We start from the raw sequence: 14,975 nt of genomic DNA, 5'->3' as shown, positions 1-14,975 counted from the left end.
TCATGAGACAGAATCACCTTCATCATCTTTACTGTCATCACCAGCTCGATGCCTCCTTTGGATGTTTAAATCTGAACATTTTCACGATGAGGTAAAGCAGTGTGCAAGTGAAGGTCGACGGTTATGGCATATTCCGAAAGCAGATGTCATGGTAGCCCTGTGCACTGTGCTTGCTACTTTCCTCCCTGCAGGTCATCTTTGGTTGGCTACTCAGATTGCATTATCTCAGTGAACTGGCTAACTGTTGACAATCCGCTAACTTTGGGGACTTGTAATATAACAAAATAAAGTCAAAAGCCAACACCTATTACTCAACGTAAAAATAAAATCAGTTTCGCTTAGTTGATCACTAGTGAAACTGAGCCTGTTTGTCACCTATAAAAAATATAGGTATGAGATCCTACACCATAGATTAATGATACTAATTCAGAGATTAATGAGATATAAAGAATTTCAGCTAGAATGGAAATAGCACCAGGTTGATAGTTTTCCAGTGATTGCTAGTGTTTGTGATTTCCCTACATTTAGAAGAAGAAAAACATTTATTTTAAAGGTAACTTGGACTTTGAGCCTGCAAAGGTAGCGCATGCCTTTAATCCCAGCACTCTGGAAGACTGAGACAGGAGGAGACTGGGCAACTTGCTAACTTAGTGAAACCTTCTCTCAAAATTAAAAAAAAAAAAAAGAAGAAGAAGAGGAAGAAGAGGAAGAGGAAGAAGAAAGAAGAAGAGGAAGAGAAGAAGAAGGAGAAAATAAGGGCTGAGGGTGTAACTCAGTGCAAAAGCCCTGGCTGGGTTCAATCCCCAGTACTATAAAACAATAAAAAAAAAAGAAGAAGAAAAGATAACTTGGCTTGAAAGGCACTGTCTAAAATGTAGCAACAAGCCACTTGTGGTTATTTATGTGTAAATTTAATTCATAAAAATTTTGTAGCCACATGTAACCACTCCTTACTATATCGTACATTTTCTTCTACGTTGTAATTGTGTTACAAAGTTATTCTCTTATTTTTCCAAATAACTTTGAAAATCACCAAACCTGAAGAACAATGGCATTAACAGGCTTGCTTTACAATGTCTGCACAAAGAACTGATAGAGGCTGGGATGCCTAGGCCTCTGTTGTCTTTCATTAACTGTCCATTAACCTTGAAAGACAATGGGCTGATTATGAGCCCCATGGAATTGCAGTGGCCTCAGAGATATCTTCAGCTTCCTGGGACCAACAGATAGTCCTGGAACACACCACAGGAAGTGTGCAATTAGTCTCCTGCACTGATGGATACGCCCAGGCTTAATGGACTCAGCATCAAAGTGCCTTCTACAGTCCTGTGTTCCAACAAGGCCCTTTGTGATTCTGTGATTATCCTCAGCACACTCCTTGGGAGTGTCCCTGTGTATAGGGTCACTGCTCTAAGGATGAGGCCTCCAAAGATGGTCTTCAGTTATGGAAATAGTATATCCTGCATGAAAAGGGAAAAATGTAGCAAGGCATCAGATAAGCAAACCAGGGTATGAAGCAGTGCTACCTAATGGGTGTGTGATATGAGCCACAAAGGTAATTCTGATTTTTCTAATAGGTTAGAAAGGGAGGAAAGAAGTGAAATTGATTTTAGTCGTGATTTTATTTAATCCAGTATATTCAGAATGTTATCATTTTCACATGTAATCAGTGTAAGAATTACTCCCGAGCAGGTTTACATTCTTTGTACCATGTCCTCATAGCCTGTGAATGTTTCCCCTTTCCAGAGTCTCTTGCTTTGGACTGACCAAGGGCAACAGCAGGGGGAGACTGGAGCGTGGGGAGGAAGAGGAGGAAGGAGATGAGACCCCGAGGTGGGTTGGAATAGGAACCCTCACTCGGGCCTTGGAGGCAGGAGTCACGGCTTGATGTGGAGTTCTTAGGTCGGACACACGATGAAGGTGGTGATTTACGGAGACTGCCGAGTGTGGGAGCACGGGAGTCGGGGATGTGAGAGAAGAGGGAAAGCCACTAAGAGGATTAGCATGAAGCCGGGGTGCAGGGGTCTCAGCTAGGCTGGTGGTCATGGGCAACGCAAGGAAGAGATGACTATGAAAGAGAGAGAAATACGAAATACAGAGTTCAAATACCTCCCCAAACTATAAATTCCATTGTTTTAAAAAAATTTTAGCATATATACTAATTGGTTTCATGTATACTACTAGTTTTTCTTCGTTGAAAAGAGATTTGTGTTATTACCTACTTGTTGCGTTTTGTAAGAATCTTTTGGGGGGCCGGGGATTTAGCTGAGTGGTTCCACTGCCTGCCCCACAAGCGCAAGGTCCCCGGTTCGATCCCCGGTACTAAAAAAAGAGAATCTTTTTGGTTTGCATCTTGTACTCTGACTATTTTGAAGATAACAATACACTATGTAATAACTATTGTTATTCTCTTATTATTTGATTCTGAAATTTTGTCTTATTTTTTCATAAAATAAACTTTTTAAAAAGAATGTGGTGATCAGTTGCATAATTGGAAATAAAGCAAAAAGGGAAATCAAACCTTCCCAACAGTGCCCTTAATCTTACTCATTTGATCCACAAGTATTGATTGAATGCCTGCTGATTTACAGAGTCACCAAAGGTAGATAATTAAGCATGTATTGCATATAATTATAACTAAACCTCTGTAATAAATGTTGCAGAGAAAAAAATCCCAGTGCTATGATTTAAGAACTCTAGTAGCAGAAGGTCACATTTTAAGAAGATAGGCAGAGAAGTGAGGAGATGCTGAGCCGTAATAGGCGCACACAGCAAGTGGAATGGGGGAAATTGATTGGGAGCAAAGGAGGAGGATCAGAAACCGAGGGGCCAAGGCAGGAATGAGCTTTCCTTGTTTGAATAGCTGATGAAATACATGGCACAAGCATAAATCCAATCCAGAACTAGTCGTCTAATAAGAACTAAAACTAAATACATCTTTCCTGTGGACTCTGAAGGGATTTGTTGCTCATCAGTGACAGATTATTGACGCCTGGTTTTTGGGGGTTTTTTTGGTACCGGGGATTGAACTTGGGACCTTGTGCTTTCGAGGCAGGCATTGGAACCACTGAGCTAAATCCCCAGCCCCTATTGATGCTTTTTTTAATGACAGTGTGCCTTAGCTCACTTAAGCCATGGCTGATACAATTGCTGTCTTTTTATTCTATTTTCTTTGCATAAGAAAAACTGAAAGCCCCTGTTAGCATACAGAGTCATCTTCCTATTCTGAGGGAAAATATGAGCAACTACTAGGAAATTATTTCAGTCTGCTTTTTGCTTAAATGGACAAGGGGAGAGGAGAACAAAAATGTGAGCTTATCTTGGGCAAAACAAACCCTTAGCAAACAGCTGGTTTCCTTGTAAGGGGACAGTGACCAACTCCTCCTGGGGAACGGGGTGGCCTAGGTTAGCATTGGTGGGGTTGGGGTGGAGAACCTGCTGGAAGCTGAATTTGTAAACAGGCAAAAACAAACTGTAGCATTAGGGTCATAAAAGGGCAGCTGAACCTCAGGTTCCTTGGGCTGGTGTTGCATTGGGGTGAGAGTTGCTATCTGAATAGAGTGGCAAATAATTAAGAATGGCTTTTGTTCTTCCATAGTCTTCACAGGAGACCCTCATTAATTGGCTTTGCAGAGTGTGAATTCTCTAATTATCAGCCACAGTATCTCAGAGGTGCAGATAGCTAATTTCTTTGTGCCAGGCATCTTTAAAACAAAACCAGAACCATTTAAGTGCATTGTAGAAGGAATCTGCATCCTGGTCTGATTATAATATTGAAATATTCTGCCAGTTCAAATGCATTTTCTGTTTTAGGTTTCTAGAACAGAAAATTACTCATCGTCCCTAAGGAACAAGCCATTTTACACCAAGAAAAAAAACAAGACTAGATGCAGCTCTCCTCAAGAGATAAGAGAATAGTGTGCTATAGGTTGAATTTTTTTAGAAAAGAAGAATACAGTACTCTGAGTTTCTATAGAGGAGGATTTCTCAAGTGCTACAGGATAATCGTGGGGTTGTCCTAATAGACAGCATCCCTGGTCTCAAACCACTAGATAGCACTAGTGTTCTCTTCTAGTTCAGACAACCAAAAATTACCCCGGGCATTGCCAGAGGTCCTCTGGGGGAAGGATCGTTGGCTTTGTTGAGAGCACTGGTCTAGATGCTTCCAGGAAATCTTGGCCCAAGGTCTGTACTGCTGAGGAACTTTTGTCCCCCACCCCTAAAAAAGGCCAAGACTTTAAATTTCTCTTTTGGGGCTATTACCAACACAGAGAAACATTTCTTCTGTCAGGGTAAACCAGAGGCAGGTTGCTGTTGCTTACAGGAATAGAGCGAGACTGCTCTGTGCCAGGGATTTCAGTGAGTAGCGGCTGCCTTGTCACTCTCAAATCCTTGGACTCATTCTTGGTGGGGCAGGACAGAGAGAGTCACTGGTAATGACTTCTGTCAATTCATGTTCCTCCTAGTTTTCATGTTGGTCTTGATTCTACTCATCCAAATGCAAATGCCTTGATTCTAAAAGGCAAAGAACTGGACCATGCCAAGTTGATAGACATGGGCTCTATTCATCCTGCATGGATTTCCCAACAGGCCCATCTGTTATCAGGAAGTCTGTGCTATTTATTGCTGCAAAGACCTGGGGTTTGACTCTGTAGAAGAAAATCAGTGTCAGAGGGCTGAGGATATAGCTTAGTAGAAGAGCACTTGCCTAATATGTGCACAGCCCTAGGTTCAATCCCGCATACCAGAGAGAGAAAGGAGAGAGGGAGGGAGGGAAAATCAGTATCAGCCATATCATTAGTGCCTATTTGAGACATCATCAGTGCCTCTGTGAGATGTGTGAGGAGACAGACTGTATGTGTACACCATAATAGATCACATTCACATTCACGTGACACACCATGCGCTTGAGAGAGCTTAGCAATGCTAATAATTCTCCAGGTCTTAAAGAGTAGCTTGGTGGTCTAATGCATCTGCGGTTGAAGAAACAATGTCATCAATACAGGGCACATCAGGCTCTCTTCATAGTCACACTGACTGCTTTGTTAGCTGTTATAGTTTACATCTAAAATGTCCCCCGACAGTCTTGTGTTCAAAGGTGGGGCTTTTAGAAGGTAATTGGATCATGAGGGCACTGTACTCAACAGTGGATTGATCAATACATTGAGATTACGGGGAATGTGCTGCTAGGAGGTAGGGCCTGATTGGTGGTCCATCGCTGGGCTGTGATCTAGATGGTGTTTCTTGTCCCCAGCTCCTCCCTTTTCTCTACTTCCTGGCTACTATGGGGTGAGCAGCTTTCCTCCACAGCCCCTTTCCACCATAATGTTTCTGCCTTGAAGCCAGCCAACTGGGGACTGAATGAATCCCCTGAACTGTGAGCCAAATTAAACCTCTCTTCCTTTAAGATGTGGGTGTCAAGTATTGTGTCCCTGCCACAAGAAAGTGCCTGCACCTCTGGAATAGCAGATACTCTTTCCTTGTGGAAATTGAAGATCCTGCAGATAAATCAAATGAATGAAAGATCTGGTGGTCCAATGCATCTGCAGTTAAAGGAACAGTGTCCGATTAACATAGGTCACATTGAACTGGCTCCGTGGTTACATCGACCTCTTTGTTAGCAATAGCGTGAAACTCATCGGTCTTTTTTAAGTTATGATAAAATAAACATCACACACATAACATTTGCCATCTTAACTACTTTTAAGAATCCGATTAAATCCTAAATACATTCACATTACTTTGCATCCATCACTACCATCTATATCTAGCATTCTCTCTCCTCTTGTAAAGCTGAAATTCTATACTCCTTAAGTCCTTATTCTCTTTCTTCTCGGCCCCTGGCAACTTCCATTCTGTTTTCTGTCTACTCTAACAACCTGTGAGTGGAATCATACAGAATGTGTCTTTTTGAGGCTAACTTGTTTCATTCAAGGTTCATCTATGTTGTAGCTTGTGACAGGATTACCTTCCTTTTAAAGGCTCAGTGATATCTGTTATATGGATAGACCACATTGTGTTTATCCCTCACCTTTTTACTATTATGAGTTATACAGTGGTACCTCAGTTCGCGACCTTGATTCTTTCCATGATTCTGGTCACAAACTGAGTTGGACAAGAACTGAGTAAAATCCAATGGTTAGGTTCAATGTTGACCTTATGGGGAAATTTGATTGAGTTCTCATCGAGTTCAGTTTGCAACCAGAATTGTGGAGAGAATTGTGTTCGTGAACCAAGGTACCACTGTACTGCTAAGAACATGGGCATACAAATACTTCTTTAAGAAACTTTTCAGTTCCTTTGAGTGTATGCCAAAAGTGGGATTGCTAGATCATCAGTGGACTATTTTGAGTATATAAAAAAGCCCCACAATAGGGCCGGGATTTAGCTCAGTGGTTTCGCCGCCTGCTGCCCAAGTACAAGGACCCGAGTTCGATCCCTGGTACCAAAAAAAAAAAAAAAGCCCCACTTCTTTGCAGTTTTGCAGCGTTAAGGATTGACCCTAGGACCTTGTACCTGCTAGGCAAGTGCTCTACCACTGAGCTACATTCCCAACCCACTATTTTCACCCACATTTATTTCTACAAGTATAAGTAACATTTTCTATTAAGAAATACACATATCTTGGGCCGGGGATTTAGCTCAGTGGTTTCGTCGCCTGTTGCGCAAGCGCAAGGACCCGAGTTCGATCTCCGGTACCAAAAAAAAAAAAAAAGAAATGCACATATCTCTATAGGTTTTATAATTGGTATAGAAGACGACATGAAATAAAATGAAAGCTGCCCAAAATCTGTTTTCTTTATTTGTATTCAATATGTCTTAATTTTCCTTTGCTTTTCAACTTTGCAAATAACTTCCATGTTAAATAGTAATACTGTTTAATCAGATTTTAAAATACGAGACTGTAATTCAGAACAAAGGGATTATTAGACAAGAAAAACGTTTTCTATTTTGGGGCACCTAATAACATGTATATATTTTGTCATTCATGTATTTATTCATTCAACATTCGAGTGGCACCCATAGGCCAAACACTGCACAGAGTGCCAGGAAGACTAATACTAACCACACAGAGTTGAGTCCAGTGAAAGGAGCAACCTTGAAATTAGAATTATGAAGCAAATGTGATTTGAAAAAGATTCCTAAAAGTGCTATGGGACCTCAGCGGGAGGCATGTGACATGGACTACTCGCTGGAGTCTATGATGCTGTACTAAGGGGCTGACGCTTACATTGGATATTGAAGGGTGGATGTGAGTTTTCCAACAGGACGTGAAGGGCATTCTAGATGGAGGGAGAATTAAGTGCAAAAGCAGATAGGATAACATATTCAGGAAATGGCCAAAATCCACAGCCAGAATGTTGAATATACATTGTGGAGAGAGGCGGGGAAAATGGTAATCATCAAAGCTTAAAAGGGTGGATAGAAGGCAGGCTCATGAGACAGTGGTTATTTTTAAAGAAGAGAGTGGCATGGCATGATTTTATTTTATTGGTCAACTAATTTATTTTTTTGATTAACCCAAGCAATATTGCAGAGTCACAAGGGCAGATTAATCCAAGTGAGAGATGATAGGAGGCTAAATAAAGTCAGTAGTGATAGAAATAAAGAAAGAGCAAGTTTTAGAAAGCATTTCTGAAATAAAAGCAGCAGGACTTGGAGGTGGGGTCTCCCTCAGGAGAACAGAAGGTGAAGTTAGCCATGACCTTGTGGTTTCTCACTTGGGAGGCTTGGGGGACAGTGAGGCCAGAGGGTAAGACCATGAGTGACAGACAGATAATCTGTAGGGAACTGCAGGGACAACAGGAGGAAATATAATTTTCTTCTTAGAATTCTTTCTGTAATTTAGTTTTAAATGTTGTATCAAAAAACCGCATTTGAAACATTCATCCCTCAGCTTCATCCCTCAACTATGTGTCTTCGTGTTTTCAACTCCTTTCTAATTTTTACAAGAAGAATCTATTTCTCTTAAGTGACTTGTCTGGTTTAGATGTAAATGAATTTTGGATATTAGTATTTATGCAAATCGGGGACAGGAATAAACAAATGTTGATCCCATACTGAAATGTTAATTCTCTTATGTGAATTTTACTCTCCAAATCCCTTTGTTTAAGTAAAATTAAATGTTCTTAATGTTCTTGCCTAAATATCTTTGTGTGTGTTGTGGCTTTTTTTTGGGTACCAGGGATTAAACTCAGGACCTTGTGCTTGGAAGGCAGGTGAGGCGCCACTGAGCTAAATCCCCAGCCCTGTGTGTTTTTTTTTTTTTAATTTCTATCTCATTTGACACCAGATTGTCATATGCATTTCTCAGTAGCTTTATTTTTGGATGAGGAAACATTAAGTATCCTATGTTGAATGAGGCTATCAGCCTATTTTGCAGCAATCCTGTATGGTCATGTGTTAAACCCACGTTTAATGGTGTTTCAGCTCCACATGGTGCATTGGAACACAGTTAAATTTGGAAGCTTTGAGAATGCAGGCCTGGAAAAAATGGTTTGGTTGTGATAGGAGTATTTTCTCACCAACTTTATTATTTATTATTTATTTATTTATTTTATTTATTTAGGTTTTTTGAGACAGGGTCTCGCTATGTAGTTCAGGCCAGTCTTGAATTCACTGTGTAGCCCAGGCAGGCCTCAAACTTGGGTGATCCTCCTGCTTCAGCTTCCCAAGTGCTAGGATTACAAGTGTGCACCGCCATACCCGGCAGCTTCACCAACTTTAAATGATGTGTTGTATTTTAGAATGAAAAGATAGAGCCTTATAATATTGTTATTTAAAAAATCACTATTACTACACTGGTAAGATAAGCAGGATATTTAGGAATATATTTTAAATGGTCTACAACTATGCTATGACTACTAAGCACTTGAATTGCTAATGTTATTGAAGAAAGGAAATTTTAATTTTTATTCATTTAAGTTTCAGTCTAAGAATAAAGACTCAATTCAGTTATTGGAAAGCTTTTAAAAATGTGTGCAACTTTTCAGTATGTGTATGTACGTTTTGAAGTGTACATTTTTTGAAATTAAATACAGATCAATGATTTCTGATGAAAATTTAGCAGTCAAAGTGAGATGCACTTAATGGTGAAATATACAGTGGATTTTCAAGACTATACAAAAAAGTAACCTGGCTCAATTTTTCATATTGTTTGCATGAAATGATAATGTTTTGCATAAACAGAGTTTGGAAAGTAAAATATATTATTAAAATAAATTTCGCTTTTTTTTTTTTTCCTTTTTGCATGTAACTGCTAGAAAATTTTAAATTACCTCTATGGCTTGTGTCCTATTTCTATTTTAGGCGGTGCATAAAAGGATAAAGGCAAATAAGTAAATAATGTTTAAAATGTGCCATTTCTTAAGAGTATATCTTAAACAGAATAAAAAGATAAAGTCAAATAACTGGGAAATGACCACCAAAAGTGGTAATGTACCACGTGACTCTATTTGCTAAGGGCTTGTCTTCCCAAGAGCTCTCCCTCAGCAATATAATGGTCTCCATTTTTCAGATGTAGAAAGTGAAGCTCCAGGAGGTTAAGTGCTTTGCTGCCAGATCACAAGAGGAGCTAATGGAGTTCCTGTTTGCAGCCCCTAGCCCATGCTTTCTTGGGGAGGGATCAGGGTGATCTTCCTGCTTTAGAGGATTTATAAAACATGCAGACCCAGGAATGGCCGTCAGGGAGGAAGAAGCTTCCTGGACTCCCAGGTCGCTGGAAGTAGGAGGCCTGGCACACCATGGGGGGCCACATGGCCGAACAGCAGGGTTGGTCAGGAAGCACAAGAGCAGAAGGAAAATGTGAGCAAGAGAATTTATTTGGCTCTCCTGGCAAAGAACAGAAAAGGCAGAGTAAGCAGGTTTGGGATTGGGCCAGTTTGAATAATTTCAGCCCCTGGGGCCTAGGGCCCTTCTCTGCTATTCTGCTGCCTGCCCCTGGGTGATCAGGGCAGAGGAATAGTGGCCCCAGTGTTAGAGCCAGGAAAGGAGGCCATTGGGGACTTGGTGTAGGGAGCTTGGTTTGCATGTGAAAGGTGCACTCCCAGTTGTTTGTTCTGTCTAGGAATTAGCCAGCCTTGGTGGGAACAGTACCCTCTGGGTCCGCAAGTCCTCAGAGGTCCAAACTTCAGACCCAAAAGCTGGGAAGAGTGATCTTACCGAGGCGCCTGGAGGCCAAGGTCCAGTGAGGCTGGGGGAGACACAGCCGGGGTATTTATCCTTGCAGACTACAAACTTGTCCACAAACAACCTGCTCATCTATTTTGTGTTTTAATTGAATTCAGTGATGTTTATGACATCTTAAATTGCTGGTCTAAGTGTACGTTCACATTGTGATTTGTTATGAGATAATCCCCAGTGGTTGATTTTAATTCACATTCCATTCCAGTTCTACAGGGAGATGTCAGTTGTGTTTGATATTTTCTCATTTGTGCTTTAGCTACAAAAACAAAGAGCTAGAAGAATTGGTAGATATTCTGCCATCGATTAAACATCTGGTAATATATTTTTTCCTAAATCACTTGAAACACATTTTATGTTTCAGTGTCAGAGTGGAGACAACAAGGCACTTTGAATCTGGAGGTATAATTAGGTACATTCAGGTTCCCTTTCAACACTGCCATAGAAGGAGTTTTGCAATTTATGATGCTTGTGCTAAGAGAACCCCCCTGGCCCATAGTCATTGTAGGGCATGGAAGCAGTTGTGTTGATGGGCACTGAGCTTTCTGGATTTGCTGCCATGCCACTAAGGACTCTGGGACTTGAACATACCACTGTTCCCACTTCTGTTCCTGACATTGGTGCTTTTTAAGTCCTTCTGAAAACACCCAGCAGCCTTCTTTTCCCCAGCTACCTCCTACAGGTAGGCAGCAAAGAAAGTTCTATAGAAACTTGGCTTTCCTGGCTGTAACAATTATCCATATACTTTGTCCAGCCTTTAAGATGAATTCCTCAATATTCAGAATTCTGAGGGACATGACAAATTTGAATTAATAAAATTCATACTATGTTATAGAATGGGAAGAACAGCATAAAGACACCTTTGATGTCTGTTCCCCTTAAATTGTGATCTCTATAAATTTAATGTGGTCTTAATAAAAACACCAACATAATTTTAAAAAGATATACACTGCTTCGAGAGTTCATATGAAAAAGCAAACAAGCATGAATAGCTATAAAACTTATATAAAAACAAATTGCACGTATTTATGGGGTACCATGTGACATTTCAATACATGTACACATTATGTAATGTTTAAGTCAGGCTAAACATCTCCTCGTTTTCCATTTCTTTATGGTGAAAACATTCAAAATCGTCTACCTTTTGAAAATATACAGCACCTTACCATTCTCTGTGATCAGCCTGTTGTGTAGGAGCACCAGAACTCTTGCTCCTATCTGACTTCAGCTTAGCACCAGGTAATTAGCCTCTCCCAACCTTCCCACCATTCTTCTCACCTCCACCTCTAGTAACCACCATTCTACTCTCAACTTGTATGAGATCAACTGTTTTAGGTTCCACATAGGTGTGAGATGATGTGGAACCTGTCTTTGTGCCTGGCTCATTTTTGTTAACTTATTGATCTCCAGTTTCGTCCAGTTTTTGTTGCTAATGACAGGATCTTATCCATTTTTATGGCTGAACATTCTTCCATGGTGTACCACATGTTCTTTATCCATTCATCAGTTGATGGACATTTAGGTCATTTTCAATTTTTTGGCTATTATGAATAGTGCTGCAATAAACATGGGAGTTAGATGAGTGTTCAGCATACTCATTTTATTTCCTTTGGCCATGTACCCGGGAATGGGATTGCTGGATCATACGGTAGTTCTGTTTTTAACGTTCTGAGGAACCGCCATACTGTTTTCCATAATGGCTGTACTAATTTACGTTCTTACCAACGGTGTGTAAGTTCCCTATCCTCTCCAGCATTTGTTGTCTTTAGTCTCTTTAATTTTAGTCATCACCTTACTCAGGTGATGAGAAATCAAAAAAAAAGTCTTTAAAACATGAGGGATGATTCGACCCTTAATTTACTGGCACATGAATAAAATCAAAAGAGGAGAAAATAGTAAGCTCCAGTACAGACCCAAGTACAATGAGGGCATCTCCACTCAGGGTGGGCAAAGATAAATTCAGTAAATGGCATTGGAGTCAACTGAGTGGGCATTTGGGAGAAAAAGTTATATACAAAAATATATTCAATGAAACTAAACTTTAAAGATAAAATTATAATGCCCCAAAAGTACTAGGATAAGCAGAGGAATATTCTTTCACACTTTACATGTAGGAAGCTTTTCTAACTATAAATCAAACCCACAATTCATCAAGAAAACAACTACCAAATTAGACTACATACAAATCTTTTTTTTGTTTTTTTTGGTGTTTTTGGTACCAGGGATCGAACTTGGGACCTTCGGCTTGCAAGGCCGGCAGCGGAACCACTGAGCTAAATCCCTGGCCGAGACTACATGCAAATCTTTTAAGTTCTGCATGATGAAAGTCACCATAATTTCAAAACAGATGACAAAACATGTGCAGCTCTGGTCACTCGTTCAGCTACTGTCATTGAGTGTTTGGGACATTACACTGAATAAAACAGAAATGGCTAGTTGTCTTAATAAAGAGTCCTGAAATCATTTGAAATGATCGACAGCAAATGATATAAACCAATGGTATACAGTTAAGGAAATATGGGGTCATAAATATAAGAAAATCTTTTCAACCCCACTTACAAAAAGGAGTGACACAAGTTGAACGTACTACACTGAACTACCAATTTCCGCCTATCAAGTTAGCAGAGACCTCAAAATCCAGTGCTGGTAGAGAACAGGCAGCTTCATACATTATTAGGTAGGTGGTGATGGCACATGAATAAAGATAAATTAATGGAATAATAAACTACCAAGTGGGTTGGGCGTGTAGCTCAGTGGTAGAGTGCCTGCCTGGACAGATGCAGCTCTAGGTTCTATCCCCAGCACCACAAAAAATACCCCAAATAAACAAAAGCACTTTGTATCACTATTACAATATCAAAGGAAGGTAAAATGCTAAAGTAGTACTGTTGTAATAGCTACCAAATGGAAAATGCACATAACCTTGGAAGAGTAGTTTTTATGCTGCACATAACTGCTGACCCTAAACAGTGATACATGCACATGGTTATTCTTTTCACCATTGTTTTGTTTTGTTTTTTTGGTACCGGGGATCGAACTCAGGACCTTGCGGTTGCAAGGCAGGTACTGTGGCACTGAGCTAAATCTGCAGCCCTGCACCATTGTTTGTAAGCAACCTTAATACCAGTCATTGCTATGGTACTCCTCCCCTTAAGTTTGCCCCCCCACCCCCACCTTGTGCTGGAGATTGAACTCAGGACCTTGCGCTTGTCAGGCACAGCACCACTGAGCTACATCCTCAGCCTCCCATTAAATTTGTATCCCTAGTTTAAATCATGGGAAACACAAGACAAAACCAGATTGAGGAAGGACATCTACAAAATATCCAGTCCTTCTCAGAAGTGTCAAGAACCATGAAAAGGCAGAAAAACTCAGTGGGAGACCAAGGAGCAGTGTATCTGGAACAGAAAAAAAGACACTAGCAGGAAAACTAGGGAGATCCAAATAAAATCTGGAGTTTACTTAATAAAATTGACCCTATGTTAATTTCTTAGTTTGATGAATGCATCACGGTCATATAAGATAATAGCGTTATGGCTTATGTCTAGATGTGCCCCCAAAGCTTCATGCAGTCATGGGCTGGGGGGCTTTTCAGAGGTGGCTGGATTGAGTGTGTAGTGCTAGGAGCAGGGGTGTGTGATTACGAAATCTGGAATAGTTCTGGCTAGGAATAAGGGTGTGCATGCTACACCCGCCCTAGGGCAGGCAGCCTGCATAGAATATAGGGCAGAAAGAGGGCTGATGTGCTCTCACTTGCCCACTTGCCCTGTACTTTCTCCTCTGCCTTGGAGCCAACCAACTATAGACTGAAACCTCTACAGATGGAACCAAATAAACCTCTCCTCCTTTAACTTTGGGTATCGACTATTTTGTCTAAGCATTGAGAAAAGTAAAACAATTAGGGAAAGCTGCATGAAGGGTCTCAATCTCAGCACCACTGACATTTGGGGTCGAATCATTCTCTGTGGTGGGGCCTGTCCTGTGCATTGTGGGGTAGCTAGCAACATTTCTGGCCTCGACCCAGCAGATACCTGTAGAACACCCCCCAAGCCCCATACTCACAACCAAGTGTCGGGCATTCTTAATATCCATTGAAAGCTTATCCCTGGCTGAACACCACTGATACAGGCTAATCTCTAACATCAGCTAACCAATGAAATGCTTTATCTCTTGGTGCATGGGAAGAAGACACTAAGTCTTCTTAGTTTCTGTATCTACAAGAACAGCTTTTAATTAACCAACACAGATGTACCAGTACAAGGAATATTTAAGGTTCATTCTCTTACAACTGAGTGTAGCTCACCAGGAGAAGGCTGTGGTTTGTTAGAGGTTCTTTAGCAACAAACCCAAATGACACCCACTAGGTTATTTTGCCAAAAGGATGTGGAAATTTCTAGACTAGGGAAAGGAGAATACATTATAAGAAGTCCCTACCCAATGGCATTAGACAGCCCATTCTGATGCAATTACTATCTTAGATACATGTGAATCATGAAAATGGTTTTAAGAAGAAAATTATACCATAGGAATATCTGCTTTCAAAATCACATACATGGGGGGGCCAGGGATTTAGCTCAGTGGTTCCGGTGCCAGCCTCAAAAGCACAAGGTCCTCAGTTCTATCCCCGGTACCCCCCAAAAAGAAAATCACGTACATGGGGATCTATTATGGTTTGAATCAAAAATATTCCCCAAAAGGTGCATGTGTTGAGAGATGGAGCTTTTGGAAGGTGATTTCGTCATGAAGGTGCTAACCTCATCAATGGATTAATCCAGAGACTAGTTCATAGCTGA

The 14,975-nt window shown here is 40.6% G+C and overlaps 2 protein-coding genes across 3 annotated transcripts in view; one reads left to right on the top strand and one right to left on the bottom strand.

Moving 5' to 3' along the window:
• Ca5b (carbonic anhydrase 5B) overlaps positions 1–14,975 on the top strand; it is a 121,405-nt gene that overhangs the window by 7,095 nt on the left and 99,335 nt on the right. The gene's annotated exons all lie outside the window — the stretch shown is intronic.
• Positions 1–14,975, bottom strand: part of Cltrn (collectrin, amino acid transport regulator) — a 65,895-nt gene that overhangs the window by 50,384 nt on the left and 536 nt on the right. The gene's annotated exons all lie outside the window — the stretch shown is intronic.

The sequence above is a fragment of the Heterocephalus glaber genome, unplaced genomic scaffold, assembly GCF_053883595.1.
Source record: "Heterocephalus glaber isolate CG9 unplaced genomic scaffold, H.glaber_assembly_v1.0 deba00001594, whole genome shotgun sequence".
NCBI classification, from domain to species: domain Eukaryota; kingdom Metazoa; phylum Chordata; class Mammalia; order Rodentia; family Bathyergidae; genus Heterocephalus; species Heterocephalus glaber.
The sequence above is the reverse complement of the archived record's forward strand: the minus strand, read 5'-3'. Positions and strand labels throughout refer to the sequence as shown.